Source organism: Jaculus jaculus, chromosome 6 (assembly GCF_020740685.1).
Source record: "Jaculus jaculus isolate mJacJac1 chromosome 6, mJacJac1.mat.Y.cur, whole genome shotgun sequence".
NCBI classification, from domain to species: Eukaryota; Metazoa; Chordata; class Mammalia; order Rodentia; family Dipodidae; genus Jaculus; species Jaculus jaculus.
This window is the reverse complement of record NC_059107.1, coordinates 131,549,150-131,576,543: the sequence shown is the minus strand read 5'-3', so window position 1 is coordinate 131,576,543 and position 27,394 is coordinate 131,549,150. Positions and strand designations below refer to the sequence as shown.

Sequence of the window (27,394 nt, the reverse complement as noted above, 5' to 3'; positions counted from 1 at the left end):
TGGAACAATACTGTGCAATACTCAATGCAAGTAATTGATTAGTATAAATGTAGAAAGAATTAGTTAGAAATTAAAAAGCTTCTTTCCATGGTCCTGGTCAATCAGCTGGATAAAGTTTCTGAGTGCTAGCATAAAATAAAGTCATGATCATTAAACCTACATCAGAAATTTTAATGAATCTCTGTGACACACATAAAAACATTATATGAATTTAGAATGATGAAATACTTCTTTAGTTGGAGAAAGGATGGTCTATCATTAGATAGCAAAAATAGATTTATTAGGTAATTTTTCTCTATGTGATTATTCTTTTGATGTAAGTGCTTTAAAAATTCATACTAAAGCCGGGCATGGTGGTGCATGTCTTTAATCCCAGCACTTGGGAGGCAGAGGTAGGAGGATCGCTGTGAGTTCTAGGCCACCTGAGACTACATAGGGAATTCCAGGTCAGTCTGAGCTACAGCGAGATCCTACCTCCACAACAAATAAAGTTATATTAAGCATGTTACATCATATTTTTATGCAAGTCCTCATGATGTGGAAAAGAATAGAAGCTCTGAGTGCTCTTCCAAGGTGTAAAATAGCCAAGAGTCAGCACAAATAAATAAAAGCGCTTCCTGTCTGCACAAGTGATGAATTGAACCGAGAACCATGCAGTCAGAGTGAAGACAAAAAGAAAAAAAATACTGCTGTTGCAAATGTTTCCATAGAAGCCCTGCCCTCTTTGCTGGTATCCACTTGACAGCAAATGGCAGGAGAAAACCATTAAGGCCTTGAAGCCATGCCAGTTCTGCGGCATCAAAGCTGAATGGCCTCCTCCCAACTGTGCTCAGCTGGCCCCTCACAATGGTTCACAACTGAACCCAGATACTTCACCAGCTGGTTTGTGCCCTGCTACAGCACACTGTCTGTGAGGCAGGCAGAGGAAGTGCTATTGAAAGTCACTGGAGGAGAAGCTCAAAACAGCGCCATACAGCTTGCTGTGGCCGATGGGAGGACGATTCCAGCCGACAAAGGAGCCGACTGTAGGTGTGTGCCATGTTTTGACCGCAGTTAGAGCTGCCGCACTCACTTTTAGGATGGGCTGTAAGCAGCCAGTGAGGCAGAGGAGAGAACAGAGAGGAGCCAGTGGAGCGTGTGCTGGTGCCTCTGATGGCTCAGGAATAAACTCTCCTTGGGTTCACGCAGGCTTGTGTTTCTGTAAACATTTCAAATGGTATTTTGTGGCTGGAGGGATGGCTTAGCAGTTAAGATACTTGCTTGCAAAGCTGAAGAAAGGACCCAGGTTTGATTCCCCAGGATCCTCAAAACCCAGATGCACAAGGTAGCACATGGTCTGGAGTTTGTTTGCAGTGGCTGGAGGTCCTGGTGCATCCATGTCCTCTCTTCCTCCCTTTCCCCTTCCTATCTCTCTCAAATGATTTTTAAGAATAAAATAAACAGTTTAAAATGGTATTTTAACAACAGCTGGTTGAGAGCAATTTCCTCTCAGTACACCTTAGCCTCTCTCATCCTTCTGTATGATGCAGACTGGGGTAGTCATGATACTAGCTCAAGGAAGCTAAGCTGAGATGCATTTAGTGTGGATTTAGTGACACAGTTGTCGTTTCTGTCCATATTTAAGTTCTTCCTAGCTGTTATGCTACAGGAAAACCAGCAGTACTTCCTGCTGCCTGTTGAGTAGTCTCGCCTTCAGCGTATGCAAAGGTGTTGCCTTCGTGAGCACAAGCCCCGTACAGAATGTGGAAGCACTCGGCTAGGAGGTACAAAGATGGCCGTCTGGGTGAAACTTAAGTTGCTACATATGTAAAATGTATTCTTTTTATTTTTCTCATTTCCTTCCTTCCCTCTTCCTTCCTTCCTTCCTTCCTTTCCTTTTCTTCCTTTCTGACATGGTCTCACTATGAAGTCAAAGCTAGCTTCATACTGTTAGCAATCCTCAACCTCCCATAGAAGGGTCTGCAGGTATGGACCATGACCCATAGAAGATATGCAAACTTTTACTTGGAGAACCCACTGCTGAAAAAACCCTGGTCTGGGGTTGGAAATATGGCTCAGTTGCTAAAGATGCTTGCTATTTTAAAGTTCAAGGACATAGACCACTAAGAAGAATGGGAGAGGAAGAAAAGGAGCACATGGTCTAGAATATTGAGCCTTTTATAACTGAGCATCAGAGAAGTTTAGGGATGAATATGATGACCCCAAACCCATTGCCACCTGGGCTCTTGCAAGGTTACTACCAGCATTACACTTTATTATTAAATCACCTAGGATAAGAATAAATAGTTGAACATCGGATGCTGATGCAAAACATCCAAACAGTTGTAAGCCAGAAGTACAAGACATGTGCAGGAGACCCTTTGCACTTTGGGAGTCAAAGATTGATGAATTATTGGCAATTTTTAGGTGGCTTTTGTAATGCACCTGATGTGCTGCTTCCTCTGGGGAATGATGGTGTGTTCACTGTTGAGAGCTAACATTACAGTCAAGGGAAGGGGCAATGAAATGGTGCCAGACCCAGGATAAAGAGATGCGGGGCAGTCCTGGGATGTGGGTACTTGGGGGAGATTGGGAGCCTGCCACTATTAATTGACAGAGGAAAAGATGAGTCATGAGGACATAAACAGATACAAAAGTTAACAGCATAAACAAAAGAGTCAGTTCTGGCTTTGATTTGGGATTAGGTTCTGTGGGATAGTAAACAAAGGGAAAGTAATGCCAAATCATTTCCCTTGTCAAAGAGTTGAACCCTATTTAATAGGACAGTTTTCAAAATCAAATGGAGCTACAGTGATTCAAATATTTTAAAGACAGAAGCATAAGTGTACAGCATCTTAACCTCACACAGCTGTGGTTTATGGTTCCAAAATACTTTACTTGGGAACCAATGAGCATTAAAATCATCATTTAAACTATGTAAAGTTTCTCATATGATGGGATACAGCTTTTGCTTTTTGTTGTGCAGATTAATATTGCATACTGAGAAAGAGTTTGAAAAATTGAATAATCTTTAAAGCCTTATACTAATGAGTGATGAAAATCCATTCTGTGTTAACAGCCAAGAGTCGGTGACACGGTGGACCTGCTGTATGTCAGCATTGTCCCTGGATTGCACAGGCAGCAGATGTGATTGAAACTCTTATTTTAGGAGGAAGAACTGGAGGAAGGGGAAGGGGTAGGAAAGCAGAAAGGAGGAGGATTTTAAGTTAAATTTCCATGTTCCCACCAGTTCTTATAAGTAAGTGAGGCTCCCAGTCAATTCCAGAGAGCCGGGCCCCAGAGCCCGCTTACTCAGTCACCGTGATTCAATCCTGAGAACACAGCTTCAGCAGGTGAGCATTCTGCAGGCTCCCGTGATGAAAGTAGAAGGTGGAATGGAAGAATGTGGGCAGCAGTCAAAATGAATTCACTTCTTCCTCTTACTCATTAAATCTCCCCGTACATTGGCCATCTGGGTATCCATCTCCTCTTCTGCAAAGTGAGATTAATACTAAAGCTCACATGAAGATGTGTGCCTGCAAGGAGCCACTATAGTTTTAGGGTTTTTTTTTTTTTGTAGGTTTTCTGAGGCTCCCCCGTCTCCTGGCCCATCTCAAAACATTGCCTTCTCTGAGCTCTTGCCTCAGGGCAGGTAAAATCTGTTCACCCAGTCCATCTCTGAACAATCTCCGGAAACACAGCTAGTTTCTCACTGATGATGGTCCAGACCACGTTCCTCCAGGTGAACCAGAGTTCCTGTCATGCTGAAGCACCATTTCTGACCAGTTTTTACCTACAACAGAGAAAAACTAACAACAGTTTTCTCATACAAGTCTATCTCCTATGCTAATTTGAATTCATAGGCGCTCTTTTAATTTACCTATTACTTATAATTAAATTTCTGTTCTCCATGGCTCAAAAGTCGTAAACCTATTCTTTTTATTTTAAATCTACATGTGATAATCTTCTGCTATTTCTTCTAGATGTACTTCAAGTACCTGACTCATCTTGCATATCTAACTTGCCAATGTCTATGGAGCTCCCCAGAATATCCTTTTGGCAGCCAGAGTGGGGCTGAGCATGTTTATCTGCAGCTTCTATCAGAGAGTTTCAAGCAACTTGAGGAGATAACTTGGTTGTCACAGGGTTTACTTTTTTGTTTTTCACTGATTTTGACTGATGGCTAAATACAGGGTTCAGGTCTGCTCCATTGTCACATCATAGCACCTGTTCATTGAACTAACTTTTTTGATTCAATAAATGGCTATATTACCACTGAGAAAAAAAATCACTATTTCAGTTTACAATATTGATTATATGTGCATTTTGTGAGTTACTTCAGCCTAAGACTGACAACCAGGCTAAAATTTAAGACAAATGCCCCTTTTTTCCTTCAGTTTATATGAGATAGATAAGATCATACATGGTGGTTATCAGTTAACAGACAAGTGGCTCAATAAAAGGGTCTCAGTGAAGACAGACGTTTGTTTCTCTTTTGTAACAACATAGGATGAGCGTTCCAGGCCCCTTTCTACTGCTAATCAGGAAGCCATGTTAGACGCTACTGTCTTCAACTTTTGATCTTCCATGATTTCATTTCTCATTTAGGTAGTAGGAAAGTGTCATAGAGAACACCTCCAATTTTACCCAGATGAGCTAGAGGGTGGAAGTGACATCACTTCTGTCCACATTTTACAGGTAAAATCATAGTCACATGCCCATCCCTGCCTTCAGAGGAGCCTAGGAAATGTGGTCCCATAAGTATAATGTGATATTCTAGTTAGAGCTTTATTATTGTTGTAATAATATGTACAATATGTACAATTTGGAAGTACTAACTGTACTTTAACTGAAGAATAAATCCATATGTTGAGGGCCTCACCCTAAATACTTTTGAGTGCAGTTACATTTATAAATAAAATCTTTAAACAAATAGCTACAATGGCCCTAATCCATTATGGTTTTCTTAAAAAATGAGGAAATTAGGATACAAAAATTTGCAAAGGGCTAACCACATGAAGACATGGTCATCTACAATCCAAAGAGAGACACCAGAAGCTTCCAAACCTAGCAATATCTTGAAATTGACGTTTTAGCTTCCATAATGATAAGAAAATAAGTTTCTGGTTCAAAGCCACTCAATCTGTGGTAGTTTGAATCCTAATACCAGCAAAGTCCCTCAGTAAGGAAGGACAGGTTTGGGGAGGCAACAGCTGAGTCTACAGCATTATGCAAACTGCAAATTAATTATGATTTAATCATGAAAGCACTTATGAATTTAGTTTGGAGCCATAAATAAACTGTCCAAAGTTCTTTAAAACTAGAAACTTCCTCATTTGTCCACTGATCTTCAACAGTGAGCTTTTGGAAGCTTACAGAAGATTATTTCACTCCTGCTAAAATTTTAGAGCAACTTCCCATTTCATCCTGCATAAAACCAAATGTCCTGTGTCTTGGAAGAAACAGCATGATCTGGTCTCTGCTTCGTCCAACGTCATTTCCTGTCCCTCTCCCTCATTCATTCTGTTTCAGTCACAGTGGTCTTTAAAGCAAGCATGTACCTCAGGGCCTTTTCACTTGCTGTTTTTCTTCTAGGACCATCTTTTCACCCAAACAACTGCTTTTCTAAACTTACTTTGCCAAGCTGCTTAAAAATTTCTGCTTTGTCAGAGGCATATGTTGACTTTCCTCCATGAAGCAGCAACCCTACCCTAAGTCTGAGCCAGTGCTTCTCACTCTGCTCTGCCTTTGTCTTCCCCATAGCACTTACTCTCACATGACTCGCTCATGTGTTTCTCTGTGGGATCCATCATAAAGTCATGGCATTTGGCCTGTTCACTGTTGGTGTTTTCTGAGCATCTAGAGGAGCCTGGACAAACCGCTACCAACTGGCCACATCAAGTTTTCTGGCATCTTTACAAGAATAATTTTTCTGGCACAGACATGTCCTATCTTTGAGCCAAAAGATGAAAAATGTTAAAGAGATCTAAGAAGGAGGCAGAGGAATGTGGGGGTGATTAATGGAGGAATTTACAGTTAGTACTTCCAAATAATTGAGATGTTATTGATGACCCCCTTATCTGCTCTGTAATCCAAGTTAAAAGCATTATAATGATGAGGATTATTATATCTACTTTATAAGTAGAAAGCTATAGGTAGAAACTTATAACATGGGGATTCAACACTGAATCTCAAGACCTCTTCTCTTCCCGGGGTCTGCAAGGGGCTTTACGTGTTATCTTTTTCTTGCCTTGTTTTCACCTTTATTCTGTTACTGTGGTGTTGATGTTTATTCCAGTTTCCTTTGGCTCCTCTCCCTTGATCATCTTTTTCTGTTCCAGAGATTCTATTCTCACAAGTCATCCTTCTTGTGATAGCTTCCAGATCTATAACCACACTGTGAGCCTTCTCTTTGCAAGCCTCACTCTCACATTAAACTGTTCGCTAGATATTTATAGCAAAGTCCTATGGTCACTTCAACCCGACCATTTAACACCTTCCTAAAGTTTGATGACTTTACAAACTCCCAGGGTTGATGTTGAGTAAACTCAGATGTCCTTTTAACTCAGGCTTGAAACCTTGAGACCTTCCTCGTTCTTGGGCCTTTGTTAGCATTTGATGTAGGTGTTACTCTGCATTCTGTGTCATATACTTGGGATAAGTATACTTGTATTCCATTTCCCTCCCAACAGCTTAAAATAGATAGTGAAAGAATATCAAGGCTCGGGATAATGCTCAGTTGGAATTTAACTAGCATGGACAAAATCCTGGGTTTGATCCCTAGCACTGCGTAAACAGGATGTGGTATCACATACTTATAATCCCAGGACTTGGGATGTATGGGCAGGAGGATCACAAATTCAAGGTCATCCTTTGCTACAAAGCAAGCTGGAGGCCAACCTTGGGTATATGGGATCCTGTCTCAAAAAATTAAATGAACAAGTAAATAATAAATAAAAAACATCACCTCTCAAAGTGTCTTCCGTAAGCTGCAGCATATCTAAACTACTACCTGAATTACTGACGACTGTCCTGGTGGTTTATTCTAGCACTAAATGTTATTGAAATTCTTTCACAAATGAAGTCCTTGGAGCCATTTCACGTTAGTCATTGAGAGGAATAGATTTTTCACCCATGTATGGCCTGGAGCCCTAGTAAAGGCTGCAGAATTATGTTCCCATCCCTAACCTTACCAGAGACATCAGCCAATATCAGTATTGACATCGAAATTCTGTTAGAAAACCTGTGGCCAATTTGTTAAACCACTCCTAAAATTCTTGGCTTGTTGAATATTTGGCACTATTCTTCATGGCTCTTGAATTCTCTATCTTTAATACTTTCTTATTTTGTCTCCTCCGAGTTCTGGGTTTTATTGCCCACATCATGGACATGGTCTTTGGCTCTGTCAGGTTTGGTCTTTGACCCTGTGTCTGTATGTGTATGTGGGTTCATTTGTTTTTCCAATTGTACTTTGTTTTCTAAGAACTTTTCAACATTCTGTACTGTTTTTCCTAGAATTTTGTACTTTAATCACCTGTTCAATCTTTCTATGGATGAATTTCCTATAGGTTAGCTTCTGTTCTTTTGAGCCATTTCTTATATTTTTCTTTCTTTTTCCTTCCTCCCTTCCTTCCTTCCTTCCTTCCTTCCTTCCTTCCTTCCTTCCTTCCTTCCTTCCTTCCTTCCTTCCTTCTTTCTTTCTTTCTTTCTTTCTTTCTTTCTTTCTTTCTTTCTTTCTTTCTTTCTTTCTTTCTTGATACACGGTGTCATGTGCTCTAGGCTGCCTCAATCTTCTCTAAACCGATCCTTCTGCCTCTGCTTCCTGAATTCTGGGAACATTAACATATGCCATCAGGCCCATCCATCCATGGGCATGGAAGCCAGGGCCTTGTGCATGATAGGCAAGAACTCTGCTGATGTAGCTACATCCTTGGCAATGATTCCTGTTCTTAAATGTGGGGATGTACTCCTTCTTAAAGGGAGGACTGGGCTTCATTGCCATAAGTAGCTGGCATGGGATTTCTTAAAAGTTGTGTATATCTGACCCTCACTAGCCCATCTGCCCCAGTTATGGGAAACTGATGAAACTCTTGAGTTTCAAAGTCTGTTTTGTGCTGTCTGATGAGTTTAAAGGTAGAAAAGCTGGCAAGCAAAGCAGGAGTTCCAGATGTCAGGATATGACAGGAAGTAAGTCCATCATGAGAATACTACTCTGTTGTGCTGAGCCCCCAGCCCCGGTCCCCACTCTGCATCAAATGAGTTCTAGTCAACCAAGCTGTGCTGCATTTGCATCTCAGCATCCAGGCTGTGCTGTGGTTTATTCGTCCTGCTTCCCAGCCAACGCTGCCAGCACATTCCCACTGCCTCTTGAAAGCTGTTGACATAGGTTTGCATGCCGGAGGTAAACATCATAGCCTGCTCAACTACCAGTTGGAGAACCCTTAAGAATAACTATTACACTAGTAACCCACAGACTAGTTTCTACTCCTGGTGTTACTTTATTTTGAGTTGAATGTTCCAACTGTCTCCTGGATTTGTTTCAGATTCATTAGGTTCATTTTACTTTTAAGAATCAATGAAGTCCTTAAACTTTGTTGTCTGTAGCTTTAAAACTTCACTTGTCAGCCTCTTCAAAGGTTTTAAAAACTATCTGTATTCTGTTACTTCAAGAAATGTTGGGATATACACAAAGACCCCACATGTATATATGTACTCTCAATCTGGAGTCAAAAAACTTACATTTTATGTATCTGTGATTCAGAACACCAGTCTACCACACCCCTTTAGAGACAGTTAACTTCTTGAGTATTTTTTTTAATTTGTTTTTCCTTATACTGCCATGGTCACAAATTTATTCGAAGCCTATAGTGTTTCATGCATAATGATTGTGAGAGTTCCCTATTTGCTTCCTTTATGCCTAGTCATTGTGTTCTCCAGATGATTCAGCATAATATCCAAGGCCACAGTGTGACTTTTCCAGGCCATAGGCACTTATGCCCTGTCACCCTGTAAAAAAGACTTAATGAAAAATTTGTTTTATGTTATGTTGGTATAAACGTGAATATAATACAAATTGTATTCATTATTGTTACATACAAATTATACATCAACTACTATTACAATTTTTGTCCTGATTTAAAATGAAACATTGGTTTGTTTCATTCACTCATTCATTCATTTTGATATAGGGCCTCACTATGTAGTCCATGCTGGCCTTGAATTCAAGATCTTCTTGCCTCAGCCCCTTGAGTACTGGGATTATGGGTATGCAGTTCCACACCTGGTCTAAATTAAGATGTTTTCGTTTCTCTAAATGTGTTGTGAGACTATTTCCACATGTCATAATGTATATTAATATGAGAGAGGAAGAGAGAAAAGAGGGAAAGAGGGAATCATTGACTTTCTAGAGCAAGTAGAATAAAGCTGGAATTCTTTGAAAAGCTGTTCCAGTTAATCAAATCCCATCACAACTTGTTTTAAATTATTTTTCTAGCCATACCTCATGTGCCTTTTGTTTCATCATATAACTTTGTTTTGACATGGTGTCTCTGTACCTAGCCCAGGCTGGCCTTAAACTTGTGATCCTCCTGCTGTAGTCTTCAGAGTATCTGGTGACAGGTGTGTAGCACCCTACACAGCTTTTTATACTAAGTTCTCTATCTGCATTAACCATCTGGTTTCCAGAACAAGGTTGGAACTTTATAAATCATTTCATCTGCCATGCTGCTGACTAGATCCAATCTCCACCTCCTACTTCTGCCTTCATTTACCTATGCTATTAGTTCCGAAGAAGTCTATGTTTACTCTTAGTAACTCTTCATTAACTTAGATGTGCCTCAATTGTCTCAACTGTACTGGGGAAGATAAGGGTTCCCATTGAAAGGGTAAGGGATGAGTCACGCAGTAGTAAGCAGAACAATAATGGATACTCACTGAGAATTAAACATGTGTGCCATTCAATCCTCTAAGGACTCTGCATGTTACATGTATGAAGATCATGTAGTGTCTGGACAAAGAAAATATTCAATAAGATGAGCCCATTATTTTTTGCGCAGTACTACCCAGAAAGGCAAATACTACTTTAACAAAAGACCTTCCACTATAGTCATTGTATTCTCTTCTGACCCCCAACTGCATGTATCATATATACTCTTCATTTGGTAAAAATAGACCTTGTGCTGCATAAATCATTTCTATGGTCCATACACAATTTTTCCTAGGTTTGCACATTGCAGAAGTCCACTGTGTATTTGTAGATTGATTACTTAACTGCTTCTCTGCTTTCTTCATAACAGAAGCCAAAAGGCCGGGCAGCTAATACATACTGGGAGAAAACAACGAGGGCAGCAGCAGCTGTCTCTTCGTGAGGATCCACCGTGCCAGTTTCCACTCATCTTCTCTGGTATGAACAACTCTCCAGCATTTGCACTCGTATGGGATTGAATCTTGGATTGTACATTTCCTTGCTAGCACAAGACTGTTTTCCTATAATCTTTGTACTGCTAGCCAAAGCCATCCGAGAAGGGAAAAAATGATGTTTACTTCATGGTACAATGTGTTAAACAAATGATAAATTTATCACCAGGAGCCATGGAAGCTCAATACCACTTTAGTCACCTCTGTCACTAGACATGGATTAGTCTGTTTCAGTCTATGGGGGTAACTACAGATTCTCAGGGAGCTCTAACATTAGGGTTTGTATTTTTTTTTCTGAATGCATCAGTTATTTTTTACCATTTGACATTTAGAGCAGAGAGCTGAGAGCCAGGGCTGGGGAAGGTGAGAGGGAGAAGTGATTCTAACCAGGGGAAAGGGCTCATAAAGAGAGTTGAGCTGAGCAGAAGACAAGTTTGCCCACTTCATCATGTGATTCTATTTAGAGGTCACAGCCCTCTTTGAGCAGAAACTAACCCAGGGTTTTTAAAACAGAAGCTACAGACAAGAAGATTCAAAACCAAATAGTGAATATGACCCCAGACTTCTCACTCATGAAAACAAAAAATGATAGACGGCTTTGGGTGGCTTCAGAGTGAAGACGCTGAGTATTTAACTACCGTCCTCTGGTTCACTTTACTCCTCATTAATCAGATTTGGTCAAAATTATTTTATCTTTAGTAGATGTGGGCAAAACTTAAGACCATCATTTCCAAAGTTTCCACAAGCACTCCTAAAGCCATGGACTGTGCATCTGGGAATGCTGTTGCTTCCAGGTAGCCGCAAATACTCTACTTCCTCTTCTGTGTCCAAATGTGCTCTAAAGAATCTAGCCACCAGAAATTTGTGTATTAATGCAGCACGAGTTGAAAGGTGAAGAGCAATCAGAGGTGAGGTGTTTGGTGAGAAGACATAGTACTTGCACATAAGAGAGTTGTGCGGGTTTGTGTAGAATTGGGGTCCCCTGCCTGTGCAACCCCTGGAACAATGTTTGGGATGGTGTATTCAAGTGTAGTGGTAGAGATGTCAGTAATAGTTTCCTATGAGACTTGTGGTAAGTTCTGTGTGGAATGTGAATGAGGCATAAGTTCTGCTCATGGCAGGGCTAGAAGCATGGGTAGAAGAGGAAGCCAGATGACTATGTGAATGTCTGTGCTCCACAATCATCATGAGAAAGTAATTTCTAGTCCCAGTGATAAAAACATTTCCAAAGAGTTGTATACAACTAAGCTGGAACTCAGTAGGTCAGTATCTTGTGAGCTTTTTTCCTGGATAGAATCAAGAGACAGATACAGCTTAGAGACATATTCAGGACCACCTCAAGGATTTCCCAGATGAGCCCAAACCCCTGTCTGTGTGTTAGCAAACATGTCCAGTACAGACGGAAATTCCCTGTGGCCCAAAGGCAGAGGACAAGTGCCTAGGAATCACTTTCACAGATAATTTATTGCTAGTCACAGTGAAAGCCAGCAAAGGATTAATTTTCTGATGTAAATTAGGTCAAATTCAAGCCTCCCATTAGAGAGCAGATGGCATTTGGCAACACAACCACACCTCTTCTTGCCACTTTTCTTACCCCTCCAGCAGCCCTCTGCATGCAGGGGTGGGGGGGTAGAGCTTGCGGCTCATGACTTTTGCTGTTGTAGATCATGACCATCACATGACCACAGACTGTCCTTCTCTTTCACACGTGGGGCCTGGAGGTGCAGGAACGTAATCCCAACTACTTGGGAAGTGGAGATAAGGAGTTTGGGAGTTCAAGGCCTTCCTGGGCAACAGGATGGGTTGGAGACCAGTCTGGGCAATGTAGTGAGTGTGTTAAAAACTATTAAAGGGGCTGGAGGGATGGGTTAGTGGTTAAGGTGCTTGCCTGCAAAGCCAAAGGACCCAGGTTTGATTCCCCAGGACCCATGTTAGCCAGAGGCACAAGGGGGCAATGCGTCTAGAGTTCACTTACAGTGGCTAGAGGCCCTAGTGCACCCATTCTCTCTCTCTCCCTCTCTCTCTTTCTCTGTCAAATGAATAAATAAAAATAAAATCCTTAAAGAAAAACTATTTAAGTATAATGGCAGCTGAGGATGGAGCTCCATGTGACACTGCTTACTTAGCATGTGCCTAGGCTCCTCTCTGTTTAATTTTGAGTACTTTGCATTGGTAAGATCCAGTCACTAATCTCTTCTTGTGTGGTGTCTGATGCACTGTTTGTCACACTACATTTACATGTCATCTCAGGCACCTCGGGAACTTTGATCTGGATCTGCTTTATGTCTTGCTTATATCTGATTTAACATGATTTAACATGCTCATTCTGTCCTCTAGCTTCTTAAACATACAAAATATTCCATGAACATGTGAAATAGTTCTCCCAATGTTTATAATGCCCTGGTCTAATCATTGCATCTATGCAACTTCAGGCTGTTTCTACTGCTTTTTCTTTGTGTTATGAATTCTTTATACTTAGTTTTAAAGGTTTAGTTTTTTTAAATTTTTTATGTTTTATTTATCTATTTGAGAGAGACAGAGAGAGAGAGACAGGCAGACAGACAGACAAACAGACAGAGAGAATGGTTGTACCAGGGACTCCGTCCACTGCAAAGGAACTTCAGACACTTGTGCTACCTTGTGCATCTGGCTTATGTAGGCCCTGAGGAAATTAACCTGGGTCCTTTGGCTTTGCAGGCAAATGCCTTAACTGCTAAGCAATCCTTCCAGCTCTAAAGATTTATTTTTGAGGTCTCACACTCATTCTAAAATCTTCCTGGGCTCTAAATTGGGGGTAGCTTTAGTCTCATTTTTCTGTTGTTGTTGCTGCTTCTTCAAGGATGTGTTTTAAAGAGTAAATCCAATCCCTATTATTCTATCTTAGCCAAAATCAGAGATCTTACCCACTTATACCAGTTTTAATCTGCTTTAGGACAGTAAAAGAAGTTACGTCTAGATGAATTATCTGTTTACTTTGTAATATATGTATGTGTGTGGTATGCATGCATGCATGTCTGCATGTTTGCATATGTGTGTGGCCCTGTGTATGTGGGTGAGTGTGAAAGTGTATGTGAATGTGTATTTAGAGGTCAGAGGTTGATATAGAGAGTATTTCTGGGGCTGTAGAGATGGCTTAGTGGTTAAGCTGCTTGCCTGTGAAGCCTAAGAACTCCTGTTCAAATCTCCAGGTCCCACATGAGCAGACACACAGTGACATAAGTGCACAATGTTGCACATGTGCACAAGGGGACACATACGTCTGGAGTTCCTTTGCAGTGGCTGAGGGCCCTGGTGCACCCATTCTCTCTCTCTCTTTCTCTCATAAGTAAATAAATTGGAGTATTCCTCAGTCACTCTTCATTTTATCGATTGAGACCAGGTCTCATCTGATCAGCTACTTTAGCTAGCCAGCTTGCCCTGGGGATCCTCTCACCCAAGCCCTGGTATTTTAGGCAGGCCATCATGCTCACCTCTCACTTACATGGATTCGAGGAACCTGAACTCAGGTCCTCATGCTTGTGCAGCAAGTGCCTTACTAACTGAGCCTTCTCCCCCACTCTATGCAAGGTGTCTTTAGTTTTGGCTATGCATCTGGCTATATGCTGTACACTTGAGGTCTACAGACTATGCAGAAACAAAGAAATAAAAATGCTAGAGACATTTTTGTTGTTGTTGCTGTTATCACTTAGGGGGTCATGGATTTAACTAAATGTACTAATGGTATCAAGGCTGTCCTTCCAACAACAAATTGAAACATTTATTCTGAGTTAATTGAGTTAAATTACAGCATATTGAGTTTTACAAATTTTTAAAAAAACATTTTATTTATTTGAGAGAGATAGGCAGATAGAGAGAGACAGAGGGAGGGAGGGGGGTGGGTCTCTAGCCACTGCAAACCAACTCCAGATACATGTGTCACTATGTGCATCTAGCTTTCATGGGGATTGGGGAATTGAACCAGGGTCTTCTGGCTTCACAGGCAAGCACCTTAACCACTAAGTGTACTCTCCAACACACACAAATTCTTTTTTTTTTTTTTTGAGGATTTTATATACATATTCTCTTTCAAAATAGTCCAAATTTAGGGCTATTTCAGTAGAAATATAAAATTTTTAAAAATCCCAACAAATAACAATGTGTGCACCCACACCCACACGTGCTGGGCTTCACAGTGTTGGGCTTCACAGTGTGGATCTGTAATCTCAGCCCTGGAGAGGCAGAGACAGGAGGATGGCTGCCAGATCTGAGTCTGCCTGATGCATACATAGTGAGTTCTAGACCAGTTAGCCAGGGCTTCACAGAGGGATCCAACTTCTGAAAAAACAAACAAAAAAACATCGAAACAAATACTCCCTTCCCAACAAACTCTGACTCTATTCAAACAATCCAACACGAAATCCCAACCCCTCACAGACACTTCGTGGTTGCGCTGGTTGAGGTGCAAAGGAACCAAACGGGGGCGTTCACCCATCCCCGTCGCTGCTGCTCCAGGCATCTTCAAACGCTGCACCGAACTGTGACTCGGTTATAGGCTCATCATCATCAGGAACTGGTTCATGTAAGGATGTCAGCCAGGCAAGAATATTGCAGTCTCTGCTACCGCTATAAAGTTCCTGGAAATGAGACTGAAACACACAACAATAGACACTTCTATAGTGTCCCGTAAGCATAGTTATCTGTTCTCCTGAGAACAGTGCATAAAACAACAATGCTCTAACCATGTGCCACAAAAATAAATCCTGCGCTGCAGCCACAGGAGACGGTGAATTTCAGTCCTTTTTTTGCTGTCATTGCAAACTTTTCCATAGTTCTCACCACTGGAGCTATTCCAGAGCCTCATTCGATTGTCTGTTCCAGCAGTGAGCAGGTGAAGTCCATCCCTTGTGAAACCCAGACCGTGAACTTTCCCATTGGGAGCAGTGTTCGCTGGCTCAGCGGCTTGTGACTTTCCCCCGTTACGCCGGTCAAGAGTCATCAAGCAGCCCGACGCTCTCCGCACATCCCTCAACTTCATTACTGTCGGCGCTAGCAGTTGCCAAGATATAGTCGGAACGTGGTGACCAGGAAACTGCCAAAATGTCCTGTCTGTGACCTTGCAGAATGTGAGGACAGGATCCAGACTTTAAGTCACAAGGTTGTACTTTGGGTCCTCTAGTACCAACTACTATCAAACAGTGCTTGGTGGCCACTGGAGACATTTGATGACTATAAACTGTCTCTTCAAAATTAAACATGTCGGCCGCCTGAAACCTATTTGCATCCCATACTTACCAAATGAGCTGGAGGTGAACATGCCTGTGTCACGAGGGCACCACTGCACCGTCTCCACACTGTAACTGTGCACGTCACGAACACACCGCCTTACATGTGTAGTAAGGCTGCCTGCTGGATTTCTCAAGGTCATAAAGTACAGTCGCACCATCTGAGCCACCCGATAACATGTATCTCCCTTCCACAAGTTCAATGTCAAGGGTGTTGACTCCATGGTCATGGATTCTTTCAACATTTCTGCCTTTGTTTAACTCCTGTTCCAGTACCCTCCGTGTGGCCTGCATCCTGCGGAAGTGAGAGGGTCCAACAAACCCGCCTGTGGAGTGCCCAAAGAGCCCCGCAAATTCTTTCATATAGAAGTCGTATGATGTCTTTCTAGGAAACAATTCTTTTATAGAGTCTTCTTCTAAAAGTATAGAGTATATAATATATGAAAAATCCAAAAGTATATAACCAAACATACAAATTATGAACCCAATTCAATAGTGTACTTGTTCTCTGGAGATTTTCCTAATGGGGTTTGATGGCCACCCACTCCCGTTTTTCTGAGTATCAATTCATAGACAATGTGCCTTTAGAAAATGATTTGATGCACTTGTAACTTCAATGTGTAGCCTACGAAAATGAACTTCTTTTTGAGTTACTGATTTCTATAAAATACAGAGATTCTTAGCAGCCCAAGCAGTAGCCAGTTATTATTTTCTATCCTATTGGGATTCAATTGATTAAATGAGCTTAATTGAAGGAAAGTAGCTTTTCATTCCAACAGTTCCATTTCATTAAGCTATAATTATTAATATCCTTTAATCCTTTTAGCTACTATGTCATATTCTTGACATAGTTCTAGCTATGTAATGAAAGAACAACTCTCTTCTTTATCATTTCAAATTTTATTATTGTATTGAATATGAATTTCACTGTATTGAATATGATTTTATGGATATTGAAATTAATTTTCATAAAAGCCAAAGGAGATAGTTTAAAACATGTAAAAAGAGGGATTAAAAACAATGAACATTAGAAATCATTGAGCTTATATATTCTGGTAACTATGCTGTTAAGGCTGTTCATAGTTGTCCTAAATATTTTTTGTTGCAAAAACTTGCTATGATTGACTTTATAAAGCTGAAGACTTCTGTACTCCACACACTTTCACCATGCGCCAGTGTCCGAGTTTCTGGTGTTATTATATGTTGTATACTGAAGGAAGAGTAGCAGTTATGTGTAATCACAGATTATTAACTTAGAAACTTTATGTCAGCCATTATTGCCCATGAGATACAGAGATTGACATTCATCTATAAATCCATGAGAAATCCTGTGAGGAGCTACTGTTAATTAATGTAAAATTCCCTCAGAGCTGTCAACACTTGTGTTTAAACCTGGGCCATTGACATCTGTCCCTGTGCCTTTATCTGCCTCTTTAGACTTCTCTTTTTTTCTCAGTCCTCTTCCTACTTTTATGTCGTGTGTGTGTGTGTGTGTGTGTGTGTGTAAGAAAACATGCTATTTGTTTTTGAGTGTGTCTTGTTTCACTTAATAATCTCCAGTTCCATTCATTTCCTGAAAATATCATAATTCTATTCTTTATAGCTGAATAAAATTGATAGTGTAATGTACCACTTTTGAAAAATACGTATTTTCTTTTTTTTTATTTGCAAGCAGAGAGAGAGAGAAACTGAGAGAGAAAATGGGCATGCCAGGATTCCTGGCTGCTGCAAGCAAACTCCAGACACATGTGCTATTTTGTGCATCTGGCTTTATGTGGGTACTAGGGAATAGAACCCTGGTCATTAAGCTTTGCACGCAAGCATTTAACTGCTGAGCCATCTCTCCAGCCCCAAGTACCACATTTTCTTTATCCATTCATTTGTTGGTAAACCTCTGAGTTGGCTCCCTATCTTAGCTCTTGTGAATAATGGATCAATAAACATGAATGCACTAATGCCTCAATAGTATGCTGAGTTAGCATCCTTTGAGCATACACACAGGAGTGCTATAACTGGATCAGTGATAATTCTCTCTTTGGATTTTGGGAAATTTCCACACCCATTTTTATCAGTTTTTATCCTCACTAACAGCGTGTAAGAGTTCTCCTTCCTTCTTATCCTTACCAGAAGGTGTTGTTTGTTTTCTTGATGTCAGCCATTCTGACTAAGGTGAGATAGAATTTCATTCCAGTTTTAATTTGCATTTCCCTGGTAGTTAATAATGTTAAACACTTTTGCATATATTTAGTGGTCACTTATAGATAAATATAAATTATCACCCCATTTTTACAAATGATGAAATTTTCCCAAGGATAGTAACTGCCTGAGATTACATGGTGTTTATGTGGCAGAGCCCCGCCCAGGCCATTTTACCACATAGCCCATGCCTTCTACCTTGTCTAACTGCCTCCTTGAGCTTTCTTCTCCCAGTAGCTGATGTGCCTTCCATAAAGTGCACTTCATGGTTTCATTACGAGTTCCCATCCTATGGCACGGAAAAGGTGTAGATTAAAAGGAAAGGATAATCTTCACCTTATAGATGATGAAATTAAGGTTCAGGTTGATTGAACTTGTTTTCCAAAGTTAAATATAGGTTTCAGATTTTTTTAATTTGTTTCTATTTCTTTAAAAAATTATTTTATTTTATTTTTCTCATTAAAAAAACATTTTCCATGATTATAAAAAATATTCCATGGTAATACCCTCCCTCCCCCACTTTCCCCTTTGAAATTCCATTCTCCATCATATCCCCTCCCCATCTCAATAAGTCTCTCTTTTATTTTGATGTCATGATCTTTCCCTCCTCTTCTGATGGTTTTGTGTAGGTAGTGTCAGGCACTATGAGGTCAGATTTTTGTCAAAGAGCAGCATTTGGCTGACAGCTGAGTTCTATTGTACAACAAACACTGAAGGCAAATATTTGAGGAATTGAATTGAAAGAGTCTTTCTTGAGATTAAATTAGTGCCATGCAAAGCACCATGGCTAGAGCTGCTGTGTACATGTTGGCTGTATTCACTGGGTTCTGTGCTGAGCAGGGACAGAATTCTAGAAATATCTCCTCACACCATGGATTAGCATGGTTTATGACTGAATTCATACTGCCACATGGTTTTACACAGTTAGACTGGAATGTTTCATTTCTGCATAGCCCTAAATCTCCTTCATAGCAAACAAGCTACATTTTTTAAAACAACTTTTGCCAGTTTTAACAAATTAGAACCTATTGACTTTTTTTTTTTTTTTTTTTTTTTTTTTTTGACAAAGTAAAGGGTATTGCTGTAGGCTTAAGACAGGCATAGGCTGAACTTTACTCCAGTGACACAGCAGAAATGTTGCAGGATGGTTGGGCAAGAAAAGTCATTCAAACAATCCCACAAATGTAAATCAACATTTAAAGGAATTTGGTAGGGGAGTGCAGAGGTGGCTTCGTGGTTAAAGGCACTTACTTACAAAGCCTGATGGTCTGCGTTAAATTCCACAGTGCCCACAAAATGTCATCTGCACAAAATTGCACGTGTACCTACAGCACGTTCTGGCATGCCCATTCCTCCCTCTCTCTCATAATTAAAACTTTTAAAAAGGATTTTTTTTTTAACTTTTTGGGGAAGGGTCTCACTCTAGCCCAGGCTGACCTGGAATTCACTGTGTAGTCTCAGGGTGGCCTTGAACTCACAGCGATCCTCTTGTCTCTGCCTCCCAAGTGCTGGGATTACAGGCATATGCCACCATGCTCAGCTAAAAAAAACCAAAAAGATTTTTTTTAAATCATTTATTAAAATAAATTAAACTTTAAAGAAGAATGTTTAAGGCTGGAGAGATGACTAAGTGGTTAAGGCTCTTAGCAGCAAAGCAGAGGGCTTCAGGTTCAGTTCCCCAGTGCCCACGTAAAGCTGGATGCACAAAGTGGCACATGTATCTGGAGTTTATTTGTAGTGGCTAGAGGCTCTGGCATGCCCATTCTCCCCCCCCCCCATATAAAGAAGTAAATACAATATTTAAAAATATTTCAATCTATTTAATAGGAGGAGGAAGAAGAGCAGGAGCAAGGGGAGGATATTGGACACACCAGAGCCTCTTGTCATTTTAAATGAACAGCAGACACATGTGCTACTTTGTGCATCTGGCTTTATGTGGGTACTAGATCAAGCAAGTGCCTTTAATTACTGAGCCATTTCCCCAGCCCCCCACCAAAAAGTTCAAGAAAATAATTTAGTAGGAAAAGTTCATTCATTAGCAAGAATCAATGTCATAATGTTCTCATGTAATCACATATATTGATTTGAATGTTATGATTGCCTTTCTTCTTTGGGGTAATTTGAAAATACCTTTAGTTTTAGTTCTTTGAAAATTCACATACTTCAGAAAGATTGTTAGAAATGATTATAATTAGTTATCTTAGTCCCATTTCACCTTAGACATGTTTTTCTAAACTTTATCTAATAAACAATGTTCTAGAATGCATGCACTAATACAGGATCTAAACAAATAAAATATGTCACATTGGTTTGTTTGCAGGTGTTGGTATGGATAAGGTGTCTTTTAGAGATAAAGATGAAGGTTTCTTTCCCTCAAAATTTGTTTTAAATTTGATCTTTCCTTCAGACACAGACAAGTTATCTTATTTTAACTTATTTGTACAGCACCACAGTTTTATTTATTTATTTTTTTAAATTTTTTATTTATTTATTTGAGAGCGACAGACACAGAGAGAAAGACAGATAGAGGGAGAGAGAATGGGCGCGCCAGGGCTTCCAGCCTCTGCAAACGAACTCCAGATGCGTGCGCCCCCTTGTGCATCTAACTAACGTGGGACCTGGGGAACCGAGCCTTGAACCGGGGTCCTTAGGCTTCACAGGCAAGCGTTTAACTGCTAAGCCATCTCTCCAGCCCAGCACCACAGTTTTAGAACAAAGCTTTTCATTTTGAATTTAATCTGTACATATATCTTTATGTATTTTTTTCTTTTAATTCTATTTCTTTCAAAGCACATGATAGAACATATCAGTCACCTGACAAAAGCATATCAGTCATATGATAAAATATGATGTACTTTACCACTACAGAACACTGCAAAGACTTTTCTTTTAATGGGGAACGTTTGACTATAAGCCTCTATGGCTGTGGGCTCACAAGAGACATTTATTCATCAACCTGTGACTCAGTCAGACTATTTTTGAAAAACTTCTCTGGTGTTGAATTGGGAGTGAAGGATAAAATAAACATGACTCTTCCTCCCTTCATTCCTCAAAGAGCTTAGTTTCCAGGGCATGAGGGTTATTCATCTGAAAGCAAACAACAGTGACTAAAAAAAAAAAGTGAAAATCTTTTTCTCAAATGGCTAAGAACAATGACCCTTTGTTCAGTACACACATTTATACCAAAACAAACTCTGGGAGGAAATGCTTATTCATTATTCATTTAATAAGGCCAAGATTAATAACCACAAAAATATCAGTAATGATTGAAAACTAACTTCTTCCACATACATAATTAAGGAACTGTAGAAACCTTTAACTTCTCCTTTAAGATAAGTGTGCCACTGACCAACTTCTATCAGTAAATATAACAAATATGACAGACATAGTCTTAGTTATTTCTTTAGCAAGAGCCTTGCTCTGCATTGTTTTTTGTGTGCTCTGAAGAGTCACTCCACGGCCTTGTTTCTGCTAGGTATGCATTCAGTTTTTACAGTATTCTGATGACTGATGATTTCACTGTGTTCACTTAATACACTAACATAAAATAAAAACTAAAATTTTGGGCATCTATGAACAAAACAGACAATGTGTCTCTTGTTTTATGTTCTGAAGTGGTGTTTCAATATAATGAGCTTTAATGAATTCCACTAGTTAAGTAAATCCTTACATTGCTAATGAATGACTGTGTAATCATTGGTGTTGATACACTCAAAACCTAATAAAAGGGGGTGGGAAGATTGCTCAGTGGTTAAAGATGCTTGCTTGCAAAGCACAACTGCCCAGGTTTGACTTTTCAGTACCCATGTAAAGCCAAACACACAAAGTGGTGTTTGTGGCTGGAGTTTGTTCTCAAGGGCAAGATGCCATGACATGCCCATATTCACTCTCTCTCTATTTGCAAATAAATTAATAAAAACCTTTTTAAAAACAATGACAACATACATGAAAAAATTTCAATTTCTTCAGTTTTTATTTGAGTTTGTGTGTGTGTGTGTGTGTGTGTGTGTGTGTGTGTGTGTTTGTAAGCCACTGTAAAGGAATGCTAGACACAAATGCTAATTTTTGTGTCTGACTTTACATGGATTCTAGAAAATCAAACTCAAGCCAACAGGTTTTATAAGCAAGCACTTTTAATCACTGAGATTTCCCCACATCTCCTTCAGTTTTTGAAATGTTTAAATAATCATTTCAATTTAAAGATAGAAAACAGAAAGTTTTTGAGAAGAAAGCATCCTTACATGTCCATGTTTTCTACTTTAAAGTATTTTAATAATACAAACTTGAATAGCACCACCTGTCTTAGATAGCATTTTGGGTTTCCTTAAATTGGCAATTTGAATTGAAGATCAGCACTGAATGATCACAATAGAAATGGGACTTTTTCATAGTTTCATAGATGTGGACACCAAGGTGTAGAATACACAGTGTCCAAGAGGACGTACACTTCTCCATGGCTAAGAGTACTAACAGCCCCTGAGGTATAAGCAGATGAAGGTTTCTAAATGCTTTACATGGATCATCTATGGTATGATTGCAGAGGAAGAAACTGTGGCACAGTAATATTTGCCTAAGTGTTACCTGAATCAGGAACTTTCTTGTTGGCTACCATCATATATGATTCGGGTCTTTTCTCTTTTGAAAAGAATGTGACACGTTATAGGGGAGAAATATTGAATTTTGTTTGTTTTTTGATAAATATTTTATTTATTAACTTATGAGAGATAACGAGAGTGAATGGGCATGCCAGGGCCTATAGCTACTACAAACAAATTCCAGATTCACATGCCACCTTGTGTGGGTACTGAGAAATCAAACATGGGTCCTTAGGCTTTACAGGCAACTAACTACTTTAAACACTAAGACATTTCTCTAGCCCTTGTTTTTTTTATTTTTGAGAAAAAGTTTTCCACTGTGACCAAAGATGGCCTGGAACTCAAAGCACTCCTTCATCAGCCTCCATAGAGTTGGGATTACAAGTATGAACCACCATTCCTGGCTTGAAGTGTTCTAACATGTATTTCAAATTGCCTACCCCACAGCTGGTACATGTGACCAGGACTAAACATGTATAATGAAGAGTAGAAAAGCTGCCTTGGGGCTAGGGTAGAGGCTTAGTGTATAGAGTACTTGTCATGCAAGCCTAATTACCTGCACTTAGATGCTCAGAACCCACATAACATCTGTAATCCCAGCACACACCTACGATGAGATGGAAAGCAAAGACAGAATCCTCCAGAACATCATGGGCCAGCTAGCTGAGTGAACACACCTGTAAACAAGAGACCCTTCCTCAAGGAAGGTAGATGGTGAAGACTTACTCTTGAGGTTTTCTGACTCGAAATGCAGGCTATGGCACACATGTACTTGCACACACACACACACACACACACACACACACACAGAGAGAGAGAGAGAGAGAGAGAGAGAGGAGAGAGGAAGAAGGAGAGAGAGAACATGAAAATAAATAAGCAATGTCACATGGCAGTGGAGAATGCAGAGCAGAAAGGCTTGTGGCTTACATATCTGGAACGATAATACACCAAATAAAAATACTTGTGTAATAACTTTGAATTCTGGTTTAATACTATGCATGACTACTTCTCTTCAGGGAATATAATCAAGGATGATGTAACTACATGAACATCTGCTTTCCACTGATAATTGTTTTTAAAACTTTTATTTATTGTTTGTGTGTACACTAGGGTCTCTTGCTGCTGTAAGTGAAAACCCATCCAGGTTTACATGGGTGGTTGAGGAATGACTCTTGCCGGACAGGCTTGGCAAGCAAGTGCCTTTCACTTCTGACAATCTATCTTTTATTATGTGATCTGAACACAAAAGATGCCATGTTGGCATTTGGATAACAGAGGAAGTCACTAGAGACTTCTCCATCCACTCATATCTCATGCTAGTATATAAATACTGATAGACCACAGATCATTGTCAGCCTCAAGAGAAAAATAGGGTCTGGGTAAACTCTTTATTCACTTGCTGTGGCTTAGTATTAATTTCCTCCAGCTGAAGTTATTAAAGTCAGTTAATTTAGCTATTAGTATGGCTGGGAAATTTTATAAAGCAACAGAGAAACAAGCTAAATGTGAATAATAATCACTTTCTATTTATATAGGTTCAAATTGGACTTTAAAAAGTATTTATGTATTTGGGAGAGAGGGGCACAGAGAGAGAGATAGAGAAAATGGGAACACCAGGGCTTCTAGCCACTGCAAACGAACTCCAGACATGTGTACCACCTTACGTGGGTACTGGGGAATTGAAACTGGATCCTTTGGCTTTGCCAGCAAGCACCTTAACCACTAAGCCATCTCTTCAGCCTGAAATTGGACTTTTTAATGTTCATTTTTAGAGGGTTTTTATTTCTGGCTTCCCATGACTCAGATTCAAGCATAAATTGTATATTCCCTCATTACATGAATTGTAGTAAGAGACAGAGCTCGTTGATGGGTTGTTTACCTTTGCCCTTGGTTGTTGGCTTGTGATCTAGAAAGGTTCAGTCATCTGGCTGACATTCTGGAACTGGAAAATGTATGCTCCAGAGACTGTTCATGGTGGCAGAGTGAAGAGACCAGGAAAACCTCTAGTAGTGGGACTGGCACCATTCTGCCCGTGTATTCTGAAGCCCATCCTTCCTTCTTTGTCCTTTTCATAATTTCTATTGAGAACTTTAGTGTATAAACCTGCTGTAAATTGGTCATGTTCTCACAGATTATCCTCTTGTGTCCCCTCTTCCCAGCTACACTCCACTGAGGCCTCTTCTCTGTGGGGGTGTTGGTAATCACTGTGGGGTCATGAATGCACTAGTTGGTTCCTGTCCAGGTCAGTGCCTCTTGGCATGCCTTCCCAAACTGTGGCTCTTAAATTCTCCCGCCCCCACTTTTGCAATGTTCTTTGGGAGATGAGTTATAAATCTCCTTTAGTGTTGAGCGATTGGCAACCTCTGATTTTCCACTCTGGTAAGTTTTGAGTCTTCTCGGTGTCTACCGCCATGTCCACAGAGAAGGTTCTTTGGCTAGCAGCGACAGCAGCTCTCGCATTTAATCAGCCGTTTCTTCTACTAGGTTTCCGGGGCCCAGCCGCAGTAGAGCTGACTGGTCCAGTGCTAGTCACTCCGATATCTCTTGGTATTTTGGTGGATCTTGGGTCTCCTCAGAGTTTGACACCATCTGTAACAAGTAGGTTCTCTAGCCCAGAGTTAGAGAGAACAGCATGGATCCAAGGAGCTAAGCATGTGTACTTAGAGATCTTTTGCTGAGCATAATCTTTCCTTTTTTGCCAGAGATCAGTGGAACCTTCCATGTAAGGTCTATAACCTTCCAAGCTATAAGCTTCTGACTTGGTTTTTAGTACCAGGCATGAATTCCCTCCCGCTGAGTACGCCCTCATATCCTGTCAGAGTGCAGTTGATTACCTCTATAACCGAAGTGTCACTGTTGCACGATTGGATATATCTTGCCTGGTTGATTTTGTAGCTTCCAGCATCTAATGTTTATTTGTACTATTGGTGACTTTTATCCTCCAGCAGCTCAGACTGCTATCCAGCAGGAATATGGCTTTCATTTCAGTTGCCACTTGATTTCTCAGTATCCTGCCACCACAGCCTACAGTGGCAATGAAGACTTACCATCTTGTGCTTGTGGGTAACCTTGCATGAATCTCAGTCTTCTTTGACTCCTCATCATTCTTTTTGAGTTTTTTAAAAAATAATTTTAATAAATTAGTTTTCTGCTTTATTAAATTATCTTTAACAGGACATTTTGTAGGTATATGACTTAAAACCTATATGAATAGGCTAGCAGGAGAAATACTTATTTCACAGATACTTATTTAATTTGTTCTAGGCAAAAATTATATTACACTATTACCAAATTTATGGTTTAAAATGTTTACATCACAAATATTTTTATCTGCTACTTAAGACAGCAAAGTTTATTATTTACAATTCTGTACATTGGCTGGATTCAAGTGGTTGGTTTTTATGCCCCTCAAAATGATAACTGGGTTCATGTAACTGTTTTAAACTGGTGGCTCAAAGGAAATGAGAACAGCCAAGATGACCTCATTCACACGTATGACAGTTGATGCTGGCCACACATTAGTGTTTAGCAGGCATTGTAGATTCAGCAGTAACAACATAAATAAAAAAAGGCCTGTAACTACCGAGGTAAGGATGTCTAGGCTGGAGCAGGAGCTGTGTCACTTCACAGATGTGTCTCTTTGATTCGGTTTCCTTCAGCAGCTCCAGAAATCATGCCAGTAGATGACAAAGTCCAAAGCAGAAGGGCGGCCATTTATTTTTACATGTCTGTCCGGAAGAATTCTTCCCAGAAGGTAGAGAGGCACCCATTCTGGTTCCATTAGCCTTTCCAGGGCTACAAGCTTGTAACTGGGCTGCAACAAGGCTGGGAAAGGGGATGTTCAACATGTTCATTCCTTGTGTGAGGAGGGCTCTGCAGGGAAAAAAAAAAAAAAAGGCAGGACAGATGTGGGAGTTTGGTAAAAAGGCCATAATATTATCTGATTTGTGGTACTTATTTTAGTAAGCACTTAAGAATGCTAATTCCTTTTCCATTTCTATTTTTAGCACAATAATCAGGTGTCAGGACACACTTTCAGATCACTCTATCATATGTGCAATTTCCAGTGTTCTAGCTATCGTCCCTTCTTTCATACCCAGCCATTTTTCTGTTCAACATCTAGATTCCTAGTTCTAAAATATAACTCAACTGCTTAATAAAAAACAAACAAACAAACAAACAGAAAACACAGAAACAAAAACCAACAAAAAGTGGCTTGTTTTCTTCCCCATCCTTATCTCTAAGGCGTGTGCTGTAGTGACATGAAGGGACTCACAGGAAAGAATGCTAGGATTCCACTTTCTTTCTTATGTTTTGTCTAGAAAATTTAATAAAACTACAAGAAGAACTCAATATATATATTCCAGATGGATTTATCTTTGGTAAGTGATGTGTTCTTTCTGTTCAACTGGCTGTATTTTTTTTGTTCAATCTATCTTTTTTACCCAGAGAATAGACTGTTACTGTTAACAAGCATATTAAATATTTTAAATAAATGCCCTTGCCCAGCTGCCAGAGAGGCAGTGCTGAATAAAGGAGACCAGTGACCTGGGAGGAAGATCAGATCTAATGAAGAAACATGGTGCAGATCTGAGAGCAAGCACTGAATTAACCTAGAGCCCATCACTATGTTTAGAAACTGAGGCAGACAGTACTTTGTGAGGGGACAGTGTGGGTGCAAGGATTCCATTAAAATCAACTGATGAAGCACAAGTCCTAGAAGCAGTACTTAGCCAGAGTGTATAGAAAGTTTTAGAACCAAAGCCAAAAAGAAGACATGAGTATTCCTGCGCAAATAGCATGAGTCACTGTTCAGAAAGATAAATCACAGATAACATAGACCCCACCAGAACACAGATGATCTTGACTGTCATGCTTCAGCATTCTTACTCACTGTTTATGAGGAGACACTGGAGGCTATTCACAAGAGCTGTTGTAATATCATTA

At 40.0% G+C, this 27,394-nt stretch overlaps 1 pseudogene; it reads right to left on the bottom strand.

Moving 5' to 3' along the window:
• Nucleotides 1–14,858: 14,858 nt before the first annotated feature.
• LOC101606810 lies at nt 14,859–15,950 on the bottom strand (annotated as a pseudogene).
• Between the last annotated feature and the right edge of the window lie 11,444 nt (nt 15,951–27,394).